This window comes from Myotis daubentonii, chromosome 3 (genome assembly GCF_963259705.1).
Source record: "Myotis daubentonii chromosome 3, mMyoDau2.1, whole genome shotgun sequence".
NCBI classification, from domain to species: Eukaryota; Metazoa; Chordata; class Mammalia; order Chiroptera; family Vespertilionidae; genus Myotis; species Myotis daubentonii.
In genome coordinates, this window is record NC_081842.1 from 34,211,213 (window position 1) to 34,229,738 (window position 18,526).

The following is an 18,526-nucleotide window of genomic DNA, read 5'->3' on the forward strand; positions in this document are numbered from 1 at the left end:
AAAGCAAACAGAGAATGATTCGTAGAGAAAGAATAATTGCTGAGAGTAGTGGGATTATGTAAAGAATGAACTATAAGGTGTGAGGTATGAAGCCTATAATTAATGGCACTTAGAATGGCTGCTGTCTGGGAGTTATTACACAATAATACATTATTATTTCAAATTAACCTAAAGAGAGCTTAAAAATATCCACCAGCAGATGTGGTTGGTAAATGGATTAATTGATCCTCAAATTTCACGCATCATGATTCCAATGGGAAATAGCTTCAGGATGGAAATTGAAGCTACAGATCCCAGCTTCTCCCCTCAGCTTTTAATTGTTAGGCATTGTGCTTGACTTTTCTTAACCTCAACTTCAACAGCATTTAGACAAATTGGTTAATATATATGGGTTAGTAGGTCAACAAGACATGCAAAATTGAATAAACTATATGCAAATCAAGGCTAAATTATTTGGTAATTAAATGATGCTTTCAAAATTGGATTATTTAGTGACATCCATTAATAAAGTTCTATGAAATCCTTAAATTTGGAAAAAATTTACTTTCTAAAATATTACCACTCTCTGCCCAATCTTATATCTCATTAACTGCTCATTTTCCATACTTAGACTTTATCAACTTTCTCCAACTTCCAGTTTACCCTCATCCCATGGATGATTAAACATTTTCTTATCTGTGTGCTATTGATATCTCTGCTTGTTATTACAATGACTAATACCTCTTCATTTATTTGTGTGTCTCCTTTTACAGATTGCAGATCTTTTAAGAATGGACTATATCTTAGGCATTCCCAGTACTTGATAGACTGCCAGATACATAATATGTCTTCAAATTTTTATTGTGTTGAATAAAGGAATGAATAAATGAAATGTAAAGAATTAAAACTTTCCTGCATTCTGAAAACTAAAATTTCCCTCTTTTAAGTTAAATGTATAATGAATTATTCTAATATCAAATGGCATCATGAATTGTCACTAATGTAGAAGAAAGGGTTGGAAGTGATTTTCATCCTATGCCCCTGTGGGACATTCGGAAATTCATTTAACTCCTTTATTCTTATTTATTTAGAAAGGTTGATAGTACCTATTTATCTTATTTACTGTAACCTTGCCTTATGGTTAAGATAACTGAATAATTGTGTGTGTATGTGTGCATGTTTGTGTATGTGTATACTCTGGAAACTTTAAAGTGATATACATGTAAATTTCTATTGCTACACTAATATGGTCACCCTCTAAAAAGTAAGGTAAATTAGAGAAGACATATTCATCAGTTTTAAGGCCTGTTCCCCATTTGATGTCAGGTTTGAATATCTGAATCATACATAGATTTTTTCTAACAATTTAAAACTGAATTATATTTTTTAAAATTAGAAGTACCTCAATCTCAATAAGTTTGAGATATTGATGGTCAAGATCGAAAATACTGCTGTTTTCCTTTCTGTTTTTTTTTCCTAAAAATCTATTGCCCTAACTTCATTAAATATAGAAATAAGAGAGGTACATACTCATTCAAGTAAATCAATTTTTATGTTCTACTTCAAAATTCTTCAAATTCAAATATTTACATCCTAACTAATAATAGACAAACATGGTAATTAACCATACCTCTGCTATGCTTCCCATTGGCTAATCAGGGTGATATGCAAATTAGCTGCCAACCAAGATGGCGCCCGGCAGCCAGGCAGCTGAAGCGAACATGAGGCTTGCTTGCTCCATTGATGGAGGAAGCCAAGGTTCCCCGCCTGCCCCATCTGGGCTCTGAGCTGCACTCTAAGCAACAATGTTGCAGTTATAGAAGCTAAACAAACCCCAGATACCTACTTTCAGTTAGCCAGCCTCGGAACTGGAGCCGCAACAAAGTTTCAATTACAGAAGGTAAATAAATCCCAGAAAAAAATAAAAATGAAAAAAGAGAGACTGGGAGCTTCTGTTGCAGGCTTGGCCCACCTGAAAACAGCCCTCAGCCCCTCATCCAGGCTTGCCAGATACCCCAGTTAGGACTCCCACACTGAAGGGGGTGCGGGCAGCCTGAAAACAGCCATCAGCCCCTCACCCAGGCTGGCCAGGCACCCAAGCGGGACCCCCACCCTGATCCGGGACACCATTCAAGGCAAACCAGCCAGCCCCCACCCATGCACCAGGCCTCTATCCTATATAGTAAAAGGGTAATATGCAAAGTGACCCTAACAGCAGAAAGACTGGGAATGACTGGTCACTATGACACACACTGACCATGAGGGGGCAGACGCTCAATGCAGGAGCTGCCCTCTGGTGGTCAGTCAGCTCCCACATGGAGGAGCTCTGCTCAGCCACAAGTCAGGCTGATGGCTGCCAGTACAGAGATGGTGGTGGGAGCCTCTCCTGCCTCCTCAGCAGCTCTAAGGATGTCTGACTGCAGCTTAAGGTCTGCTCTCTGCTGGCAAGTGGACATCCCCCGATGGCTGCCGGGCTACCAGAGGGATATCTGATTGCCAGCTTAGGCCCAATCCCCTGGGGAGCAAGTCTCAGCCAGCAGGTGGTCATCTCCTGAGGGGTCCCAGACTGTGAGAGGGCACAGGCTGGGCTGAGGGAAACCCCACTCGAGTGCACAAATTTTTGTGCACCGGGCCTCTAGTTTTAATATAAGTGAAATCAGAGCACAATATTAATTTTGAAAATGTTTTCTTTTACTAATCTTGTTCTTGTCATTTTTCCATGTTGTTACACAACCCCTAATAACGTTTATCAAGCATATTACCTTGTTTTACTTAAATATTTACCTAAGTATTAGTTAAATATACTTACATAGAAATAATTTTGGAGGTTTTTATTATTCCTAATTCTGCTATTATAAATTACATTGCAAGGAGCATCTTTCTACGTTTTCTGTCTTTGGATTTTAAAAATGTGGGTGTCCTAGCTTAGGATCCAGAGATTCTGATTTAATTGGTTTGTGGGGACAGAGAGGCAGGCCCAAGCATTTTTAATCTACCCTCTCGAGGGATTCTGGTGGGCAACCATGGTGAAAATCACCAATTCTGATAATAACCAGAAATGTGATTTAAAAAATATTTATTTCATAAAAAGATTATTTTGATGTCAGTGTGAGGAATGGAGAAGGGCAATTAGATGAGGATAGGGGAGTGAAGAGTCTGGCACAGCCAGGCAGCAGCGGAGAACTGATGTGGGTCCGTGTCAGGAATTCAGGAATTTCTGCACCTCCTGAAATTCCTGGATAAAGACTCTTTTTGCTGCCAGGTCCTCTGTAATCTCAATCTCTAACAGTAGTTGACTCTTCTGCTGTCACGTCTGCTCTGATCATACTTCCCTGTACATCAGGCTACAGCCTTCAATGTTGGTTCTGTGGTTTCAAGTCAGTCCTATTTCCCAGATAATCAGGGAAACCAACTCTTTTACTAGCAACCCAGAGTGTCTGCTGCTGAGTGTTTTCTCTCATCTGAGTGGTATTTAAAGAGGATTTTGCTAACTGATTGCAAGTTGAATGTTTGGCAATACCCTCTGGATGTAGTCCCTCATTCAGTACATAGTTCAGATTTCCTAAAGGATGAAATCAGCTTATCTCAAACCAGGGACACCCTCACCCTCTATTGATCTTCAAAATAGCAGCATTGGTCCTACCTGAGACAGGGTGATAGAGGCTAACCAAATCCTGGCATTATCCCTGTCTCTTGAGAAATGCACAGAACATCCCTTTACCCAATGGTGATCCGCTTTGTTTTGGGGGAAGATATCCCAACTGACCGTTTAATTTTTATTAACTCTTGAGCACCACATCATTCCTTCAGTATCCATACTCTACAGCTCTCAGTTCATCACCCTTCACAGTGAACAGGAAGGACAAGAGGCTTGGATTTAAATTAGATTACAATCTCTGTTTAATCTGGTAGTGGCAACAACTTATTTGGGGTTTCAGTTGACTGATTTGTAAAAATAGGAAAAATTAAATGTACCCTTCAAATTTGAAAAATACATATAAGAACTGAGTACAAAAAGGATGCATTCAACAAATGAGAGTTGACATTATTTTTGTTTTTATGACTATTAAATATTCAAAACTACAAGAAAGCTGAGAGAGCAAAGGATTAGGTAAAAATGTTAGTCTTTGGAACAGCCACATGGGAATATATATGCATTTGTATTTTAGGTATATTGAGTTATACATATATTAAATATATTAATCTAGTTAAATAGTATATACTATGTAAATATACATTATGTATCTTGTATTACATATGTAAAAAAGAGAGGTGGAAGAGGAAATGAGCAGAGAGAGCATGAGAAAAGGAGAGAGGCAGTTTATAGTGAGACTTTCTTTTCTTTTCCGTTATTGTTACTGTTATTATTTTGTCTATATTTATTGCTTCCTGATCTACCTCTTGATATATTTGGGAAGAGAAAGGATAGAGAAAGGTTTGGCCCAGATTAGGAGTCAAAAAGATGAAAAAAACATAGCCATTACATTAAAAAAGTTCATTTAAAATACATGTAACCAAACTTAAGATTGATAATGAGTTGTATTTTAATTGATTTGTTTTAAATTTGGATTATTTTTAAAAGCTGTTATCAAAATCACTCTACTTACAGCCCAAAGTTCTTTCTACTTCAATTAAGTACTGTAAATAAGAAATGCATTTCAATAAAATATGGCTGATTAATTAAATAGTAATAATCATATTGTGTCAGTGAATAAACCAACAATGGGATCTTGATTTCCATTTTGCAATAGAGGACACAGAAATAAATTAGATTTAAATTTTGGTTAAATTTAATTAAAATTCAATTTAAGATCTAATCTAAAAATGATTTATTATAAAACTCCTTAACAGTTTTAAAAAGCATGATTGAAAAACTTAATTCCAAAAAACAGTTTATGTTTTTAAATAATCTATTTAAAAGTCTATCATCTAAGGCAACCTCCTACTTAAGCTTCTCATTCATACCCACCATTAGATTAATTTGCTTAATGGGCAAACCTAGTTACAAAACAAATTCCTTTAGCTATTTTAATCCTTAAGAAAAGGAAAAGAGAAGAGGACATCAAAGAACATTCATTGAATGCTACAGAAGAATGATTGTTCAACTTTCAAAGGATCTGCTCAAATACAGCATCATTCAGCCCCATACTTCATAATTCTGTCCAGGAGAAAATTATGAGTGATTTTTTATAAAAAGCCTTTGGATGAAGTCAACATAAACATTTCAAACCACATGTTCGATCTTCTACTCTAATAACTCTAATAAAAAAGATTTGATTCTGATTTGACATATACTTAATGAACACATGTGAGTGGGTATGAGTTTTAGAATTTCTATTGTCAAGAATAGTAAACTTCAGTTTCTGGAATTCTGTTTGAAAAACAGTACTGTTGACAATTTTTATGGCACTTCTCCACGATAACTCAAAGACAGCAGGTACTAGTTCCAACATCTTCACATATTTTTATTATCCTTTAGGTAATGGACTTGGACCTGGAAACTTAAAGCAAATTTAAATCATTTCAGGGTTTCTTACCATTTCCTCACCATCATATTCTTTTCCAGTTGAAATACCATTCTTCTCTCTGAAGAAATTGGAAGCCAGGGCTTTAATAGTTTTGCTTTTCTTTTGGTCATATTACATAGTTGGCCCCAAGCAATGCCATTCTTTTCCTATCCTTGGCTTTTTTTAAATCTAAAAATACCAGAAAAAAAAAAACATTTTTTCTATTATTGTTAGCCTTTTTTGACAAACATCAGACCATTCTGTCTCATTAGGTAATCATACTGTCCTTTCATGTTATTTTTTTGTTCCTTTTCTAATGCTTTTAAATGAAGTTATCAGAAAACTGGCCATACAATCCTGTTTCTTTTTAGGTGTCTTTATGGTTTTAATCTAGATTGTTACAGAAAAAAGAATATTAGAATCATTTATAAAAAACATGAATTTTTCTTTTTAATTAGTTTCTTATACTTTCCAGCTGCATTATACAATATGGCAATCAATGGCCATCTGTGGCTGCTGAGCTGTTGAAAAGGAATTAGTCCAAATTGAGATGTGCTCTAGACACCAGATATCCAATATACACTCTAGATTTTTGAAACATTTGTATGAAAAATTTATAAAAGGTCTTGTTATTAATTTTTGATAGCAATTATATGTCAAAATGACAATATTTTTATATATTGGACTAAATAAAATATAGAATTAAATTTAATTTCAACTGACTCTTCTTAAAATATATGCTAGAAAATTTTAAATTGATTATGTAGCATACATTATGTTTCTATTGGGAAGCATTGATAATTCCCAGAATACTTTTCATATTTTTAATTAAGTACATTAGCTTCCTATTGCTGTAATAATCACAAATTTAGTGGATTAAAACAACACAAATTTATAAATTTGCAGTTCTGGGAATCAGAAGTCTAAAATGGGTTAGCGAGGGCTGCATTCTTTTTGGAGGCTCTAAGGCAGAACCCATTTTCTTGCCATTTCCAACTCTTAGAGGCCACCTGCAGTCCTTGGCTTACAGCCATGTCTCCCATCTTTTAAGCCAACTGGGTAGCATCTTCAAATCTCTCTCTTCATCTATCTCTGCTTCTGTTATCACATCTCTTACTCTGATTCTGACTCTTATAAGGATCCTTGCAATTATTCCCATCTCAAGATTTTTAACTTAAGCACATCAGCAAAGTCTCTGTGTCATGTAAGATAACGTATTTACAAATTCCAGGGACATTTATTATTCTGCTCACTGGATTAAGGACATTTAGTGTTGTCATTTCTTAATATGTTAATTTTAATTTTTAAAATTTGGTGGTGTTCAAATACTTTAAGAACAATGACACTTTTATACCAACAACCAAATATAAACAGCATCAAGTCTGAAGTGGAATAGGGCAATACCTTCTCATGTAGTGATGGACTGAACTTGTGTGATCTTATTAAATCAGGCATTCGCCTTCTTGTTTTTTGTTTGTTTTATTGTTTCTGTTTAACAAAAGGAAATCTTTGGAATTCATATAAGAACTATAAAACTGCAATTCTTTGAGTCTTAGTTCAAATATACTCTATTTGTTTAACAATTAGTTTGAGACCGAGTGAAAACTAATTTCAGCTCTAAGGGATTTCTTATATTTTTTATCAAACTTGTTAGTGATGAAGGAGTGACTTGTGAACTGATTTAGTGCATTGGATATAGCAAAAAATTATACTCTCTTTCCATCATATAATAGGTAAACTTTCTATTAACATATAAGCTATATCTACTCTAATAGTCTATCAATGTTGTGACATAATAAATCTTGCTTTGAACTTTTTTGATTTTACCTTCTTTGTGTAATCCACTTAAGCAACTGCTTTTAAAAAATTGCTATTTTCTTCTCTCCTAATACAATTTAGTAATAAAGGGTCACAATTTCATTTTTTTAAATAACAAAACACTATTTATTAGCTTGTTTATCTCTAGGGAGGTTTTAGAAATATTTTGAAAAAAAGCCACAATACTTAGGCAGAGGGTTATGATTTTTATAATGGATAGTTGGGAGGTTGAACAACTTCCTATGCATTGAGTATAACATAGTCTTATCATTCTATAGTTTATGTATAGATAATCAGAAATAGTTTTATTTACATGATAAAAAAGCAAGCTCTAAAACCAAATACAAGTGATTTTAGGGAAATTCATTTTATTGAAACATTTGTGACATAGTTCCCAATTTGATGTAAATAGTCAAAATTTAAAGAGGTGGATTTGTGTGATCAGAGATCCTGAGAGAAAAAGAAAAGACAGTCAGACACACCACACACATTCATACACACAGGCACACATAGATACCCAGACATATACACACAGATCAATTCCTTTTGGATATGTCATTGAAAGATCTCTTATTTAATGTTTAGTAAATGATGGAAGTGAATATTTTGGGACAGGTGGATGATGTTCATTAAATCATTAATTGAACAATAATGAAAATCCAGACTAGTGTTTATTTTTAGTTGTACAATCAGATCTAGAATCGTATCTAGAGAAAAGTATCAAACCTGTGTCTGAAGTCAATAAGATGGCAACGCCATTGGGATAGTACTAAAAATTTCCTTTTCCAGATTGAACTGCAGAACATTAATTTTCATGTGCTTTTTCCATAATTGGGTGAAATTTTAGAGTATATTTTGCTAATACTAGAAACATAGACTAAAATGAATATACAATGAATTTTAATGGATGATATACAATAGGATGGTTTTCTGTTTGTATTTATTCAGTACTAAAGGAATACTGAAGATCATTTTTCATAATTTACCTCATTCTAGTCTACACTGAAATGAACTAAAATCAATCATAGTATGATGGAGTCCAAAGTAGCTAACATATCAAGAGAATTTTCTATGAAATTACAGCCTTACAGGTTCAGTAAAATACTGTTAAATTTCACAAATATATAAAAACCTACCTTTCAAAATAAGCAAAATATTTCATAAAGTAATAATGTGGTAAGCTATTAATAGCTAAAATATTTGGGGTTGAATATTTATGTATTTTAAGTAAATAATAATTATAGCAATTAAGTATAATTATAAATTATAGATGTAAAAAAAGAAACAAAAAAATAAAAAAGAATTATTAGCACAATGGCACCAATATTTGAAAAAACTTTTAACAGTTCAAAATGACTTGAGTTTATTTTGTAAATCTGGATTTAGTTCTGACTTAAGCCCCTAACTTAAAAAAAATGTTTCAGTATCTCAAACCAACCTTAATGCGAAAGCCCATTTCTCTCTGACAGTTTCATCCTAAAATATCTAGTCTTAATCATTACTTCCTTGGTTCCCATTACAAGCCTTCAAAACATGACATATAAAGATGTAGCTGGTAAATTTAGCATTCAGGCAGGTGTTTCCTCCCAACACATACCTGAAATATTCAGTATCAGTCAGGTGTTTTAAGTAGTCTTTTCTAATTAAGGAGGATTGTGGGAGCAGATTCTTCCCTGTAGAAAGAACCTCTTCGTAAACAGCCAGCTTTGCAGCAGTTAGGCCTTGCAACACTTCTTATTTTCATGCCTTTCGTAATTCCCAATGCCATTCATTTAGATTCAAGTCTGAGCACTTAAATGAGGTTATATCAGGGGAGTTCTGAAGATGGTAGAGAAATATATTTCTCCAAGACTTGTTTTAGAAACTGTTTTACAATATTTATTAATTTTTTTCAGACATAGAACATCAGTCTTTCATAACATCCTAAAAATATTTACTACCAGGTAAGTTAGTTGATTTGAACTGGTCATTAAAGATGTGCTTTTATATCAATTATCCCCTCCCTAAAAAAAAAAAAATCTTGCACTAAAGACAACAATACTTTCTCATCTAGGTTTCTGTAAATCCATGCCATTTCTTTACATGATCCATTGGTATTAGTCAATCTTTCTTTTTGTTTGTTCAAAGTATAGAAAACAAAATGGGATGTGTAATCCTGCTTTCAGGTTTCACACAGCTAAGATTTTAGTGACATAATCAAATTGGAATCTCATATCTCAAATGACACTCAAGTTTGCCAATCTTGGTCTTTTATTTCTCATTATTGTTAGTCATAGCGATTTTTTAACTTATATTCTCTATTAATTTCATTCTCTGAAAAGAGATTAGAAAGGCCATCAATAAAAGAGATTTTTTTTTCATGTACCAACTAGTTTCACTCTTTGTCATTCATTTATTAATCATTTGTACTTTGAGGGACACAAAGATTAAGAAACTTACTTCCTCTCTGTAAATTAAATCACCAAAGGAATACATGAGTTTGATTCATATTTCATACTTATTATCCTACTTCTCCTTCTTTTATTCTTCTTCTTTCATTGACTATCTTAACCTTCAAACCAATTTGTACTTAAATACACTGAAAATGAACCTTTAGTTCTATATTAGCATCTAGTATCCAATCTTTGATATGGATAGTTAAGTGCCAATTCAAAGTAACTACTAGCCATTTACAATCAACAAATTAACTTATTAGTAGCAAAGTAAGGGTTTGTGGTGGTTGTTTGTTTTAAAGTCAGCTCTCCTATGAAATACTTTGTGCTTTGCCCCAGAGATAGTTTTCAATAAGTAGTTGTTGAAAGAATGTCAACTTCTCCAAATTTCAGAAATATTACATCTATTTCTTCCCCTTTGTCTACTCTATCATCAAAGGAAATTAAATTGTCCTCTGACTCTTTCTTTATCACAATGCTGCTTTGTTTATTGCTCAGGAACACTGTTCTGAATGTTTAAAAATGGGTTGTTTGATGATTTGTCCAGGCATCTTGCCTGAGTTCAGCATGAGGTGGGTAATATTACCTACTAATCTACTTTATTTCTGAGATTGGACTCTAAAACAGAATTATACTTAAATATTTGGTATGTGTTCCTATTTTTCTTGAATTACAAAAAATACTATTTAGTGAATTTGAAATGAGATTTCCAGTTTTCATATTTTATATGAACAAAGCCTTCCTATTTGCATTTTAAATATTCTGGAAGAATTATCTCTTGTGTTGTGGTTTGGCTTAGGGCTATTCCCGCTTTTGGTGGTCACTGTTCTGACAGGGAAGTCTCTGAACATGGTCAGAACTGAACATAATCAATTGATTGAATATTTTACAAATTCAGAGGTCCTGCTGTCACTATACATGAGGTATTATATGTGAGATCAAATGATAAATACAAGATAGAGCAAATTGAGGGTTACATTTTACCTCCTATTTCAATCACATTTTTCTCATTTTGGTGGTGATTTTTGCTTGCTAGCTGAAAATTCTTATTTCCATTTTAGAAATAAAAAAGCATCTACCCATTTCTACTTCAGATTTTTAAAAATCTCTATATTGAAGTCACATCATGATATTCCAAAATTTCTTACTGTTTTCTTCACTTCTACATATACTTATTCTAATTAGAAAATTTTCTAATAGTATAAGGGCTTAAATATTTCATTTCAATAAAATAATTCAGGCATACAAACAATTTATATGTAATATTATAAACACCTGTGTACTCAAGAATCAGCCTGGAAAATAAAGCACTGAAGATGTGGCTGAAACTCACTGTGATGCCTTCTCAATTTCATTAAACTCTGTTCTCCCCAGACATGACTTCTACCCTGAATTTTATGTTTATTATTATTATGCATGTGCATACACTTTAGCTACATGTGTGGAGAAGTACACAAAGGTGGAAGACTGGACTTTAGGGTATGCAAGTCTTCAAATACCACTAAATTGTTTTCTGAAGTTGTTGCCCTATTATATACTCTCCATGGATACTCCACGTCCTCATCAATATTTTGTATTATTGGACTTACCAAACTTTTGCCAATTTCATAGTTGTGACATGATATCCCATCATTTTAACTTGCATTTCTTTAATAACTAGGGAAATTAAAAACCTTTTTCATATGTCTACTGGACATTGCAAATTTTCTTCTATCAATTGTTCTTCTTTTCAGCCCATTTTTTTCTCCCAATCATTTGTCTTTATAGATTTATAAGAAAGCTTTATGTACTAATTCTTTTTTGGTCACATGTATAACAAATATCCTCTCTCAATCTATGCCTTGACTTCTTTGATGTAAATGAATTTTTCATCTTTTCTAAAAAATTTATACCAACAGTATAGCACCTATTTCAAAAGATTTCAATATATCTCCACATCATAGATTTTGCTATAGGGATTTGCTATAACTGATAAATATATTACTTCCCTCAGGTTCCAGCGAGAGAAAAGAGTTATGGATTACTGATTTAAAAAGGAATTACTACATTAGGTAAATTCTAAGATGATTTTCTTTTTACATTTTAACACCACTAAAATTGGGATGCATCTTAATATTAATAGTGTCAGATTTTATGAAAGACAGTAATGCTTAAGAAAAATCACAATTGGGAATATATATTATATATGTATATATGTGTGTATATATGTATATATGTATATATGTATATATGTGTGTATATATATATATATATATATATATATATAATATAAATTTGGGGTCCTGCTTTAATTACTTAATTTTATTATATTAATGTTATTTAGCCCTGAACTTATACTCACTCTCCTCATTGGAATAGCCTGAAACTGGGATATTTGCTTTATGAAGACCTATCAAAGTGGAGTACCACTTTTCATCTTAATATATCAAATTTAATATTTTTTTCTTTATGGACTTCACTTTTTATGTCTTAATGGTTAATAGACCCTTCTCTTCCAATCTGCCCCAAATCATTAGTTATCTTTTTCTAAATGTTTTAAAACTTTGCTCTGCATCTTTAAGTCTTTATTCCACCTCAAATACATATTTAGGTGTGGAGAGCTAGTATTATAATATTTTCATATATCTAATTTATTGTGTGAATAATTATTTTAATTGCACTGCTCCCTAATGCCATCTATTTATCAAGTTTCTATGAATTCAGCAATATATTTCTGATCCCACTATTGTAATGAACCATTTTGTGTTTCTGAAGCAAGGCTACATTGCTTCAATTGCTGTCATTTTATATTAAGCCTTAATAGTTCATAAGGAAATTCCCTATTACATGTTCTTTAAAATTGTATCGACAAGTTTTGACCCTTTGCTTTTGCAAACACATATTAGAATTAACTTCCAAGTTCCATGAAAAATTATAGTGGTATTTTTATAATATTACATTCATTTTATAGATTAATTTACAGTATTGAGTCTCCCATCCAGAAACAGGTATATTTGTTCATTTATTTTGGTTTATTCTTTGATTTTAATGATTTAGTATGGGCTCAAAACTGCTATCACATAGCTAGTTAATAGCAAAACTAGTAGTAAAAGGAAGGTCTTTTGATTCCTTAACACAGTGGTTCTCAAACTTGGCTGCACATTAGAATCACCTGGGAATCTTTTTAAAATCCTGATTTCTGGGCCTCATCCTCCGGAAATTCTGTTTCTTTGTTGCTAATGTGGCCCCACCCCATAACAAAGAAACAGAGTTTCTGGAGGATGAGGCTCAGAAATCAGGATTTTAAAAAGATTCCCAGGTGATTCTAATGTGCAGCCAAGGTTGAGAACCACTGCCTTAACAGCTCCCACACTCAAAAGGCTTAATTATTTAGTCAGTTAATGAGAAGATCTTGGAATCCTTGCAGTCTCTGAATCCACCAGCATGAAAGAGGATCCAACTTGCCGAGTTTACTAGGCCCTTGATGATCAGAGTGTGGTCAGAGGGCTTGTTAGAAATGCAGAATCTCATTCCTTCCCTGGTCCCACACAATCATAATCCTCATTATTAAAATTTCCTCATTATTAAAAGATTCATGGGTTATTGGTAGGCATAGTAAGTCTGGGAAGTATTACTTACCAAAAAAGGAGGCCTAAAATGTACTGCATTGGCTCATTTTATCTAAAACCTTCAAAATGGTAGTCGTAAGCTTGGGGTCCTTGAATTGCAAAGGATTCAAGCAAGAAACATTGAGGCCCATATAATGACCCTTAGGCCATGCTCTTCCACCACAGGCTCACAGCAGCCATAATCTGCTTTGCTGAATGAACATCAAAAGTCAAAATGAGAAGAGATTGTGTAATACACACACACACACACACATACACACACACATATTTCTTTAAAGGCAACAAAATGTCGAGTTTTTCTAGAAGTAGTATATTCAGGAAAACTGAAGCTTCCTTTGATATCTAGTTGTTCAAGAAACAAATACACTTGCTTTGAAATCAGTAGCTGTCCCACTGGGGAAAATTATGTAGAAAAAAGATAGATACTGGGGAGACAAGCACAGAAAATTCAGTCTTCAAAGTAAAACAAAAAAAGATCAGATGATTTTTTTCAAGTAATCATATACTATTCATGTTAATCTTCATTCAGCCTTCTTGTTTAACTCCTATAGCAGTCAGTTATATACAAGGGGAGGGGGGGAGAAAAAAAAAAAGGCGAGGAGAGGGGATTGGGAAAGTGAGATTCCTGCAATATCACATCGAGCCACTAGGGGTATCTTTGTACCATTTTTCATCCGGCACTGATTTGAAGTAGAAACCTATATTAGGGGAAAACCAGGGTCCTCGGCATTTTTGCGAGCAGTGCACCCAGAATCCAAAAAAGATTTTTTAAAAAGAAGAAAGAGCGAAAGAAAGAAACCACAGTCCTTTCGGTCACACGGACAGGGCTACGAATTCCTCTCTCTGTTGGACATCAGCACCGGGGATTCATTTTTGAGGTCAATTTCCAATCGAGATAAATCTATTGGATTAGTAGGATTATCTGATTGCAGCTGAAAGAAGTAACGTTGTTTGATCATTTGTATTTCTTGCCTGATGGTCGGATCTCCATGGAGGTGGCTTTGGGTCCCCAGGATTCTGGATCCCGGTTGCAGCTGGAGAGAAAAAAGGATCAATCGGCACGTTTTGGAAGTGTCCGTGGGTGAATAAAAAAAAAAGAGAAAAAGAAAAAAGAAAAAGAAAAAAAGGAGCGGGGGGGCACAACACTGGGGTTGCGGCTGCTTAAAGAAGAAAAAAAAATAAAGGAAGCATCTTGAATTCTGAAACACTATTTCAGGGAGGGGGGTGTTTCAAGATTCCAAAACAAAAAGGGGGACTAGAAACTGATAAATACTTTGACCGATTCAGCTTGAATTCGAAGGCGAAGTGTTGTAGAAACTGTCTCCTTGACTGGTTGGAAGGGGACTGGGGAAGATGAGGGGTGCCCCTCGGTGGATTTGTCTTACTGAGGGTAAGTCTGGGGCTCTTTTATTAGGAGGGGGCTGCGGGGGTTCGGGTGCCTCTGCGCGGAAGGTGCTGCGGCCGCGGTGCGGGTGAAATGGGGAGGGAAGGGGGGGGATGCCAAAGCACCTCGCGCATCTCCGGGTGGATCGTTAGGGAGCTGCCTAGATCGAGCTTAAAAACCCTATTTTGTGGGGAAGCCGAGCAACCCTCCAAGCTCTCAACTTTTCATTGAAAATCTTTCCGCTGGGAGATCCCTTCCGGATGCAGACCTTTCTCCTAGTGAGACTTTAAGGAGAAGCGGCAGGGATGCCTTGGGAACCCGCAAGTGGAGGGGGAAAGCCCTGGTGGAAATCGCGGCTGCCTCGGCGCGGTGTCCGCGGCTGTCTTGGCTTCTCAGGGAATTTTGCAGAGGGAATTGGCCGTTTTCGCATTGTCTCTTTCCCCCTTTCCCTTTCCTCTCCCCCTCTCCCCCTCCAGCCTATCACTAAAGGGTTACAGGGTCACTGCATGGGATAGAGACAGACGGGAGTGACTGGCCACACATGTTGTCTTGTAATTCGCTCGCACGACTTTGCATATTACAGTCCGAGGTAACTTTCTGGAGTCGGACGAGCCCAGGAAGGCGCTGCAGCTTTCTGCCCAGGGCCCAGGCTGGCGAGTGCGCCAGGAGGCAGCTGCATTTCTGATGCATCCCTGCCCTGCCTGCCTCGCCACTTGCTGGGTTTTCTTTCTGACTGAGCCCAGCGCGCGCGTTCCCATTTTCTTGCAGCAGAATTCAGGGCGATTTTTTTTTTTTTAAAAAAAGAGTATTTTGTACCTCGAGAAAAGCTCATTTTTTATTTGCAGAAGGAAACTGCATTTTAGCAGATATAATTAAAATTAATCACTCAAAGGAGTGACTATTAATTGAGTCAGGAAACTAAAAGTTGCTTTGGAATCAAGGAAAGCATATTATTCTAAACCAGTTTTGCAACCCACATAGGTTTGGAACAATAACATAAAAAACGATTCATTTGAAATATGTACCTGGCTATCTAGATATGCGAATAGGTTAATGGATAGGTTAATAGGTTAATGAACACCCCCATCCTTCTGACAGGTCAGCATTATAATTTTAGTTGGCTTTTTAAATGTAAGGGCAATTCTTTAAATTTTAAACCTTCTGACATTCACATGCATTAGAATAAAATGGAGATAGATACTCCTTAAACTGTCAAATAATGTGTTGTGTACATTTTAATGTTTTGAAGAAAAGCATCAAATATTTTTTTCAGGGGTTTCTGTTTACAGATTATGAAATGTATATAGATACAGTTATGGTTTTAGCATGGAAGCCTCTTCATTATTTGTGAACTCATTAGGAGGCAACTCCTCAATGTCATCTGAAGCACTCATCTTGCCAGTACTTACCTTAGGCATTCCAGGTGAACCGGCATTCGGGCATTAAAAGGGGAGCCTCACCAAACTTTCTTCCTGGGTTTGTGTGTGTGTGTGTGTTTCTTAAATCTAAATCTTGAGATAGGAACATGCTATTTCTTTTTCTTTTCTTTTTAGGATGAAATAGCAAAATATATAACTTGTCTCCCAAGAATTCTACAGGGGAAGTTAGTTTTTATTCCTGCAGACTTTGTGTAAGCTTGTCTCAAAATGATAGAAATAGCAAGAAATAGTTTCTACAAGCCCAATGGTTAGTTTTAAGGAGGTATCTGAATGGCTAGGTTTGCCTTTTATTTTGAGCAGCTGAGTCACATGGTTTCTTGTGCAGTGTGAACTAGAAGAATGGATGTTCTGTGTATCGGTACATTTCTAGCTGCTGTTTCTAGCTACACAGTCCATTAACATGTAACACCTTTTAGAAAAATTAAATCAACAGAAGAAGGCAGCTAGTAAATAACATAATAAATGATAATATTAAATAAATAGTGAAGGTGAATAGGAGGTAGTCTGGGATTTCTCTTTTTAGGCCAAAAGATAAGGCAATGTTGATATGAAAGTGGATGAAGAATATGGAACATGAAAAAGGAGGTCCTGTTCAAAGTTAATTTGCATATTTTGCAATCTTTGAGCCAGTGGTCATGGCATGCCCCATAGTGCTAAAGAAGAAAATTGAGCTTGATGTGCCTTTTCTTGTTTGAACAATATTTTTCTCTCTCAAGAGTAGTCAGTACTTCCTACTCCCTCATTCTATTCTCTTTTGGCAGAGAGAATGAAAAGGGGGAAACTTTGGCCTACCCTTTGGTTTCTACAAACAGTTTCTATGAAAAACTTTGATGAACTTCGTAGGTGGTAAATTCACTTTGGAAGGTCAATAACAATGGAAATAAACAAAAGCATACACCATAAAAGTTTTTAAAACTGCAGCCAGTAAGTGAAGAGCAAGGTACCCCATTTCATACATATTCTCCATGAATAGAGTAGAGAACACTTGCATTGAAAATCTTGCAATTTTCAGTGTGGAGAACTACTGAAAAACCTGAAGAGTTCACTTAGAAAATTACGTTTTGCTTTACTACATTCAAATGCCTATTTTTGTTCAGGATTATTAAAAAGAACATGGTGGCTTTTAGCTGATCCAACTTTGCTACAAATAACACAGAATGTGGTAGTTTGGAGTAAAGGAATAGAAGCTCTCAATGAGCCCTAAAAATTGCAAGCACAGCTTCTAACGTGTGTGACAAGAAATGGCATTGGGTTCCCCAAAACTTGAAAAATGAGTGTTTCATTTACTGGAGCTTCACTTGACAGCTGCACCTGTCCCTCGAAAGCCTCCCATGTGTTCCAAGTGGCCTAACGTTCAGGGGGAGATAACACATTTGCTGTAGCTTCCTTTGATTTTGAGATGATTAGATACAGTTAAATGTTATTCTACATTAACTAATTTTTAAAAATTAAATTACTGCACAATCGACTGAAAGCAAAATGAAAAGGGCAATCCTTTTTTAATGATTTGTAGATGTTTAACAAATGGCATCCCCAATGCAAATCTCTCATCTCTTTTGCTTTATTGAAAATGCAAAAAAAAGCCCAACTTTCAGTTCATTTAAAATTTTAATTTTGAGTATCTCAAATTTGCAAAGCCCATAAAAACTAAAAACAACAACAAACAAAATAGTTAGCACTCATGATGAATCTAGAGTGTCATTTTTAATACATTTGCAAAGATAATTTGAAATACTTTGAGGGAACTAACCGCTTAATCTTATGGGATAGCAACATTCCCCACTATTTCTAAGAAGAATGATTCCTTAAGAGTTACAGGTTTGATTACTTTCACTTTGTTATTAATGAAATCACATTGCCAATGTCAAATATTACTATGATGCTATGAATTATCCCTGCCTTTAAGATTCCCCTTGCCCCCTGCCCCCAAAACTATCCCTATTTGATAGCAAACCTATGTGAAAGAGAGAGTGCCAACTCTAAGCTTAACTGAAGTCAGAGAAAACGAGTAAATCACTCCAGACATTTGAAATGATTAAACATTTGGGGGGATTTTATGTGAATTCTTTTTATGACAGTCAGTATAATCTCTTCTGTGCCTATTTCCGTTGCATGTAAGAGGAATTCTAGTCAATGGCAGGACGCTTTACTGCTGCCATTACTGCAGACTTTATAGATCAGAGATGTGTCAGCATGTTAGCTATCGCAGTAATGCCTCTTTTGTGTGAAACCTTATGGGCCTTGCAGGCACTCTCTCATTCTGACACTCATAAAACGTTCAAGTCCCCATATTTATTATTTAATTTTCTTACTATAGATAGCAACAGAGCACTTCAGTATACGACTGTGTAGCCAAAAA

General features: G+C 35.0%; 1 protein-coding gene across 2 annotated transcripts in view; it reads left to right on the forward strand.

The window, feature by feature from the left end:
* The window catches only part of NLGN1 (neuroligin 1), an 846,948-nt gene that overhangs the window by 121,312 nt on the left and 707,110 nt on the right, over positions 1–18,526 (forward strand). Inside the window, exon 1 of one of the 2 annotated variants that reach the window (XM_059687064.1) lies at positions 14,031–14,734. The exons of the other annotated variant lie outside the window; for it this stretch is intronic. The gene's annotated coding sequence lies outside the window, so the exon portion shown is untranslated. Of the gene's footprint in view, positions 1–14,030; positions 14,735–18,526 lie in introns of those variants that run through there. 2 annotated transcript variants of the gene reach the window in all.